We start from the raw sequence: 8,979 nt of genomic DNA, 5'->3' as shown, positions 1-8,979 counted from the left end.
TGAGCATGGCCTTCAAGGGCAATCAACAGTATCTCCCCTTGATTTTCTACAGTCACTCCTGCTACTCTCAACATGCCCCTTACTCTCTGCGCCCAGTCATGGAGAGGTACATTGTTGCCAGTAAATTTTGGTATATGGGTCAGCATAGCCCCCAGGGACAGCTGCCTTGCTGGTATTCCCCCATCAGGTTGTATTAGAACACCTCCATCAGCGACACCCCCCTGTCCGTCCATTGTTCCGTACCAGCCTGCGTATCCTGCCGACTACGCCAAATGTAATAACCTGCAGGTAACGGGATACGCAAGGACTGCACGGAACCACGGGGGTTAATCAATGCAAATTTAATAACATATTGCACAACACAGGTGGAGGAATAGTGCGGGAAAGGAGGGGGAAGAAAAGCGGGAATGTGCACAGCAGTAGATATAATGTAATATACATACAACCACTTTGAATAACTTGTCAAGGGTGGGAAGCCTCAGATTGTACTCCCAAAAGCAAAACACAAAAATCCTTATTAAGCAAAAAAAAACGCAGAGTCCTTGTTACCTTACTCGTATAACACAGTGCAGAGTCTTTTCCTATCTGTCCCTAACTAAAAGTAGTGTGCACACTTAACTGCAGGTTTCAGCGTGGGGTACCTCGTCACCGTTGGGGCCCGTATTCCGCCGGCAGACACCTCTAAAGTTCAGTCTTTGTCCCGTCTCTGTAATTTGCACGGGCTGTATGGCTCCTCGCTCCACATCCAGCCTTTCTTGGATCTGTGTCTTGGGGAGATGTCACGCAGCACTCAGGTACTTGGACCTTGTTCAGCAAAGCAGAATGCAGCCTTGCCTTCTTCAGCACGTGCGAACACACACTTCTCTGCATAAAACAGCTCCCAAAACCAAAACCAGCTCCTCCGCACATCCTGTTCAGGACTGTACCAAGTAAATCAAGCAACAGGGGTTTTGTGCCCGCTGTTCTTTGTTTTGACAGCAGGTGGCAGCATAACAAGGAAAAGTCCACAGTCTTCTAACCTATATATGTAAATGTTAACAGGTCTTACACATTGATCAATTCAGTAGCTAAATTTCTCTTTATTCATATATTCATGGCAGTAATGCAGGTTCCATTTTTCACATTTCATTCTTACAAATAGCTATTGAATTTTTCATGTCAGTATTCACACAGCAGTTTCTGCTATTACATGTATTCCCCTTCCATAGTCACTGGTGTGCATACCTTATCTCCCCATAGTGATGTTTTTTAGGTTTTTTGCACCCAGTTCAGACATAGAATGGAGTTCCAAACGTTATTCCTTAATGTTAGTAGTTTTTCGTTTGTGAACCCTCCCCATACACACCTATTGCCAATCCACATCGTATATATAGCCTGGGTCTCCGCTTCCCATACACGGTAAGTTTTTTAACTGCATGAGAGGACACATACAAGCTAGGGACCCCAACGTAGAGAAATACTTTGGCGTAGTGTTGGGGCTCTATTGCATTGATCAATTCAGTAGCTAAATTTCTCTTTATTCATATATTCATGGCAGTAATGCAGGTTCCATTTTTCACATTTCATTCTTACAAATAGCTATTGAATTTTTCATGTCAGTATTCACACAGCAGTTTCTGCTATTACATGTATTCCCCTTCCATAGTCACTGGTGTGCATACCTTATCTCCCCATAGTGATGTTTTTTAGGTTTTTTGCACCCAGTTCAGACATAGAATGGAGTTCCAAACGTTATTCCTTAATATAGGTTCATCCCTAAACCGGGACAGACAGAGTTTTTTGGCCACGCCACGGAAGGGCACATTCCCGTGCCTCCACTGTGTACAGTGCTCGAACGTCACCAGAGGAGAGTTCGTTACACACCCCAGAACCGGTAAACGATATCCCATCCGAGGTTTCTATACATGTGACACGAATTTTGTTGTTTACCTAATCAAATGTCCCTGCGGTCTCGGATATGTTGGAGAAACCACCCAACATATCCGAGACCGCATTAGCAAACATAAATCGACCATAAGGTGCGGCCTGACTGTACTCCCCATTCCGGCTCACTTTGCGACCAGAGGTCACTCAGTCTCCCAATTAAGGTTTCAGATAATAGAACACGTCCCACTACCCAGAAGGGGTGGCAATAGGGTACAAATTCTCCGAGACCGTGAGGCATACTGGATACATACCTTACAAACCCTTGAGCCGTGGGGTATGAATAGAGAGTATGAAACGAATTATTAACCTTGCCTGTGTACCTGTGTAGACCATTGCCATGCATTATGTCTTATGTATGTATTTGATGCCTATATAACCGTTTTCTTAACCTATCTCTTTTTTCTTTTAGAGATACTGATCACCTGCTCCACCGATCGGATCCCACCCATGCACCTTCTCCACTACTGGCACCTCCTCCTCACCAGGTAGCATCCTTACCCCATCACTATTCCCTCCCTTTCCAACAATTTCTTCCCCCCCCCCACACGGTACACACTGGGGCACACGTGCTCTTCCAACACACAACATTACCATACATATACTACTTATCTTCTCTACATCCAAGCAAACCATTACATTTCTTTTAACCTTGGCTTCATCATCCCTCATATATACACTTCTACCACAGTACTTTCTGCCTATACCATTTATATATCAGCACCACATATCAGCCACATCCCAACTTATTGTCCATTTCAGCTATATACCAGCAGTATTCGCCAATCTATATCAGCTATACACTAACAGCTTCATATCAGTAATATATAGCTGTATACTCGTCCCATCCATGTTTCCAGTCGCCCTCTATAATCATATACAATCCTCCCTTTTACATTCTATATACTGACTCCACACCTACAGACCACACATACATTGTATACACAGTCATCCATAATGTGTTTCCCCACCACACATATCCTGGTTCCATGAATCTTAGCCGGTACATACCAGCACTATAACCACATTCAGGGACTTTAACCTCTCTATCACATCCGGCCCCCTATGTGACATTATAAACACCCATATCCCCGTTCACAGCCTGTTACTCCCCTTACCCCGCCCCCCCTGTGACGCGACGCACACAAGCGTGCCGAGTCTAGTGACCCACACTGGCAGGGATCCTGTCCCTGGTAACCGCCCCCTCCGTGACGTCCTGCGCGCATGCGCACTAAGGTGCTTGCAAACAGCACCTCTCCTGCTCCCCACTGACGTCGGACGCATGCGCAGTAGTAAGCCCACGTCATCACTGACGTCACGGTCGCCTGCGCTCCTGCCCCCATGATTCACACCAGGAAGTAATGCCCTGGCTACAAATAGCTGCCGTTTCACAGACCCCCACTGCCATACGCCTGCTGCCAGCACCCCTGGGACCCTGTCCCCCTGCCTTTGTGCCCTGTAAGGTAAACACACTATCTATAATGCGCACCTCTACTTGCCTGGTCCCCACATGCATAGTTATGTGTACTAATGTATCCTGTCTTTCCATAGGCACTTCCTCCATCCACCCACTCACCTTTCATGCCTCCTTGACTCTGGGTAGGTTTTTTAACCTCATACTGTCTACCGCGCTGTTATACTGTATATTGTTTATCTACATACAATGGCTAGCGTTGTTTATACATGCTACATTTAGTTTTACTCTTAGGCGCCTGACCACTAATATAGCAGTTGCACTGTTTAATCTACTGCCTCCTCCTGGTTCTGCCCGTCCGGTAACAAGTGCTATACATATATCTGTATTGCTAATACTGTATGTCCTGCATTGTCTACTATGTCACCCATCTCCGATGGTTCTGAACGGATTGGGTTCATCTTATGATTTCACTGCCTGCTGGCATCATCATTTGATCGAGTTATGTACCAGCGCGTACTTGCCGTTACTGTACGTTCTGCTTGCCATTTTTCCCATGGTGCTTATTGTTGTTGTATCCCTCTCTCCATCCAGCAAGTTGTGCTTTGAGAGCAGAACGCCCTACCTGTGGTTTACCCATTTGACGTCTAATCCGTCTATACCCGTCACTTCTTGATACACGTATGTGTGTATATATACTCCTTGTAAATATGTAAATATGTACATTATGTTCACTCATTGGTGTGTATATAATCTTTATTATTTCTTTACAGGCAAGTCCTTGATAAAGGCCTTGTGAAGGCCGAAACGTTGGCTTGACTTTGTCTTTGCTTTTTCGGTAGTGGCATTCTCTTTCTGCTTGCATAATTATAATAAAAATCACTTTTTGCATTACCCTGTTGCAATTGATTGTGTGCTTGGGATTAATTTAACTGTTGTAACTACTTTCCCTTAAAGCACCTCCCCCATACCCGCAGTTGAGCCCAGCTCTACTCTGAACTTAGCTTACTATTTTATGCTGGTGCTCCTGCACAGCACCCTTAATGTCTCTCCCAACACTTTCGTACAGTAACGATCAAGCGGCGACTGTCCTGGCTGGGATATCCGCAACTAATCGTTTTCTCACTGTACCCACGGAGGAGCTCCGCACCAGGGATTACCTCAAAGAGTTGAAGCGACACACGTCGCTTGAACTCCACGCAGTGACCCTCGCGGAGTATCACCGGGCTCAACGCATCCCCAGAGGACTTAGAGTCCCGCTAAGGCCAACTCTCTTTGCTGATAATCCCGCATACTGCGATCAATTCGAGGGTATCCTCAATAAGTGTTCTCTCGATATTATCATATTAACACTTCATTACCTGCAGAAAGAGATTGCCACTGTTGATGCTAGCATCAAGACCATCGAGGAACAGCTGTCCCAGACTCTCCCTGCTGCCGACTTCTCCTCCCTGAAAACTAAGAACCAAGAGTCCATCACGGAGTTCCAACAGACCCTGCAAACCCGAAAATGTTCGAAATTCATTCGTGATCAAGACGACTACTTGAGAAATCGAGTCTACAAATGGCGCACCTCCTCATTTCCATCAGAACGAAGGCCCTCCCATCGAGGGAATTACACAAGCACGTACAGCTCGGACAGCGACCAGAGCTTCTCCGGTCCCAACCCCTCTTCTTTTTTAGGTACCGGTCCCCAGACAAGAGGCAAACCAGGAGGGGCAAGAAACAGGGCTCCCCCGCACAGGATCAACACACGGTCCCAGGTAGGGAGAATATCGTGTATAATATCTCCTCGCTCACCCTTACACCCACAGAAACCCGGGTCCTACAAAAGGGCCTCAGCTTTTGCCCCACGCCCCCACTCAACACCTTCACCTTGGAGCAAGAACTGAATAGATTCTTCAGGAATCTTCGGCTAAAGGCCCATTTCGCCACCCCTCAGGATTCTCCAGACTCTAACCCCGTAGTTCCCATATTGGACTCTTGTCCGACAACCTCTCTGTCATTACGTGAATTAGGCCTCTCTAATCCAAGCACCTTTCAACCACCTAGGCGCTACCATCCAGTAGAGACGTACATATCACTAGTCACACGTGACATTGATAAGATTAAAATCAACATAGGACATGGACAGCTACACCTCCGTCATAACATGACAAACGAGGAATCTAAGGCCCTCCTCGCACTTAAAAACAATCCTCAGCTGGTTATTAAACCTGCTGACAAATGTGGTGCCATCGTGGTCCTTGATAAATCTTACTACGTGTCTGAAATTAAGAGCCAACTCAGTGACCTCACAACCTATACCCCTATTCCACGGGACCCCACTGCAACCATCCGCTCTACCATCAAAAATTTGGTCGATCTCTACACCAGCAACGCCACGATAGATAGCAAACTCTCCAGTTTCCTCATCAACAACCATCCCATCACACCCGTATTTTACACCCTCCCCAAAATACATAAAAATATCACCTCCCCCCCCGGCCGCCCAATCGTTGCCTCCACTGATTCCATTTTGTCTCCACTTGCCCGTACCCTAGAAAAGATACTCACACCCCTTATCCCAAAAACCCCCTCTTACCTCAAGGACACCACTCACTTTCTGGAAACCATATCTAGTATCAACCAAATCACCAACAACGATCTCCTGGTCACCATGGACGTGACCAGCTTGTACACCAGCATCGACCATCAAGGAGGTCTCCTGGCGGTTGAGTGGTTTCTTAATACACATACCGACTTTGACCATCTGAAAAAGCAATTTTGCCTGGACACCCTCAGGGTGGTCTTGGAAAATAACTTCTTCCTATTTGAAGATACGTTCTACATGCAGCGGAAAGGGACCGCAATGGGTTCGAACGTAGCACCTCCATATGCAAACATATATATGGCCAAATTTGAGGAAGATTTTATTTATCCACACCCCTTCTTTCCCATCAATATCCCCATTTGGAAACGCTATATAGATGACATATTCTTCATCTTGACCGGTGGTGAAGAAACACTCACTAGTTTCTTCAATGACATCAATACCATCTCTCCCAATATCTCTTTTACCCTCCACTACGATCACGATTCCATCAACTTCCTCGACACCCTTGTCATCCGGGACCCCAACAGTAAACTAGCCACCGACATATACTCAAAACCCACGGATAAAAACAGTCTTCTTCTCTACAGTAGTTGTCACCCAAAACATACCAAGAATTCTCTGCCCATCTCCCAACATTGTAGAGTTGAAAGGATCGTCTCCAATCCCACAATGCGCACACTTAGACATCAAGAAATGAGCAGGAAATTTCAAGCCAGGGACTATCCACATCATATTGCATCCAGTACCTCCCCCAGACACAGTCCAGAACCCAATAAAAAACAACGCATACCATTCGTGAATACATATCACCCTTTCTCCCCTTCATTTAGCCAGGTTATTAAAAAACATTGGCCTATTCTCGGCAGTGCATACCCGGACATTGAGGAATTTCAATCTCCACCTTTGATCTGTCATAAACGTCCTCGCAACATCAGAGACACTTTGGTCCGGGCAGACATAGGTTCATCCCTAAACCGGGACAGACAGAGTTTTTTGGCCACGCCACGGAAGGGCACATTCCCGTGCCTCCACTGTTTACAGTGCTCGAACGTCACCAGAGGAGAGTTCGTTACACACCCCAGAACCGGTAAACGATATCCCATCCGAGGTTTCTATACATGTGACACGAATTTTGTTGTTTACCTAATCAAATGTCCCTGCGGTCTCGGATATGTTGGAGAAACCACCCAACATATCCGAGACCGCATTAGCAAACATAAATCGACCATAAGGTGCGGCCTGACTGTACTCCCCATTCCGGCTCACTTTGCGACCAGAGGTCACTCAGTCTCCCAATTAAGGTTTCAGATAATAGAACACGTCCCACTACCCAGAAGGGGTGGCAATAGGGTACAAATTCTCCGAGACCGTGAGGCATACTGGATACATACCTTACAAACCCTTGAGCCGTGGGGTATGAATAGAGAGTATGAAACGAATTATTAACCTTGCCTGTGTACCTGTGTAGACCATTGCCATGCATTATGTCTTATGTATGTATTTGATGCCTATATAACCGTTTTCTTAACCTATCTCTTTTTTCTTTTAGAGATACTGATCACCTGCTCCACCGATCGGATCCCACCCATGCACCTTCTCCACTACTGGCACCTCCTCCTCACCAGGTAGCATCCTTACCCCATCACTATTCCCTCCCTTTCCAACAATTTCTTCCCCCCCCCACACGGTACACACTGGGGCACACGTGCTCTTCCAACACACAACATTACCATACATATACTACTTATCTTCTCTACATCCAAGCAAACCATTACATTTCTTTTAACCTTGGCTTCATCATCCCTCATATATACACTTCTACCACAGTACTTTCTGCCTATACCATTTATATATCAGCACCACATATCAGCCACATCCCAACTTATTGTCCATTTCAGCTATATACCAGCAGTATTCGCCAATCTATATCAGCTATACACTAACAGCTTCATATCAGTAATATATAGCTGTATACTCGTCCCATCCATGTTTCCAGTCGCCCTCTATAATCATATACAATCCTCCCTTTTACATTCTATATACTGACTCCACACCTACAGACCACACATACATTGTATACACAGTCATCCATAATGTGTTTCCCCACCACACATATCCTGGTTCCATGAATCTTAGCCGGTACATACCAGCACTATAACCACATACAGGGACTTTAACCTCTCTATCACATCCGGCCCCCTATGTGACATTATAAACACCCATATCCCCGTTCACAGCCTGTTACTCCCCTTACCCCGCCCCCCCTGTGACGCGACGCACACAAGCGTGCCGAGTCTAGTGACCCACACTGGCAGGGATCCTGTCCCTGGTAACCGCCCCCTCCGTGACGTCCTGCGCGCATGCGCACTAAGGTGCTTGCAAACAGCACCTCTCCTGCTCCCCACTGACGTCGGACGCATGCGCAGTAGTAAGCCCACGTCATCACTGACGTCACGGGCGCCTGCGCTCCTGCCCCCATGATTCACACCAGGAAGTAATGCCCTGGCTACAAATAGCTGCCGTTTCACAGACCCCCACTGCCATACGCCTGCTGCCAGCACCCCTGGGACCCTGTCCCCCTGCCTTTGTGCCCTGTAAGGTAAACACACTATCTATAATGCGCACCTCTACTTGCCTGGTCCCCACATGCTGTCACGCTCCCCGGGTCCTCGGCTCCCCTTCCCGGGTCCTCTGTTCCGCTCCCCGGGTCCTCAGCCCCGCTCCCCGGCTCACCTGCCACGCTCCCCGCTCTCCAGCCTCCGGTGCCCGTCCTTCCCAGGCCCCCTGGTCTCCGATCCCGGCGCCCGACGGCTTCCCAGGCCCTGGCCGGCTCCCCTGCGTCCTCCTCTCAGCTTCCTTCCCTGGCTTCTGGCACCCGGGCCGCGCGCATGCGCATTAGGGCGCGCGTGCGGTCACTGACCCTTTCTTAAAGGGCCAGTGTCCATTAACAGGAAATGAGGCTAATCAGGTACAGGGTATAAAGGGGTTTATTGTCCAAGGGGGCGGGGCCTGATCTTCGTGTTTCCTAAGCTAGGAGTCAGGTCTC

At 47.5% G+C, this 8,979-nt stretch overlaps 1 long non-coding RNA gene across 1 annotated transcript; it reads left to right on the top strand.

Annotated features, from left to right (window-relative positions):
• Window positions 1-2,350: 2,350 nt before the first annotated feature.
• LOC142250603 (uncharacterized) lies at window positions 2,351-4,020 on the top strand. The gene is made up of 3 exons (XR_012725232.1): window positions 2,351-2,411; window positions 3,475-3,522; window positions 3,932-4,020. It is a non-coding gene; the product is annotated as an uncharacterized LOC142250603 (long non-coding RNA).
• The last annotated feature ends 4,959 nt before the right edge of the window (window positions 4,021-8,979 follow it).

This window comes from Anomaloglossus baeobatrachus, chromosome 9 (genome assembly GCF_048569485.1).
Source record: "Anomaloglossus baeobatrachus isolate aAnoBae1 chromosome 9, aAnoBae1.hap1, whole genome shotgun sequence".
In the NCBI taxonomy this organism is placed as follows: Eukaryota; Metazoa; Chordata; class Amphibia; order Anura; family Aromobatidae; genus Anomaloglossus; species Anomaloglossus baeobatrachus.
The sequence above is the reverse complement of the archived record's forward strand: the minus strand, read 5'-3'. Positions and strand labels throughout refer to the sequence as shown.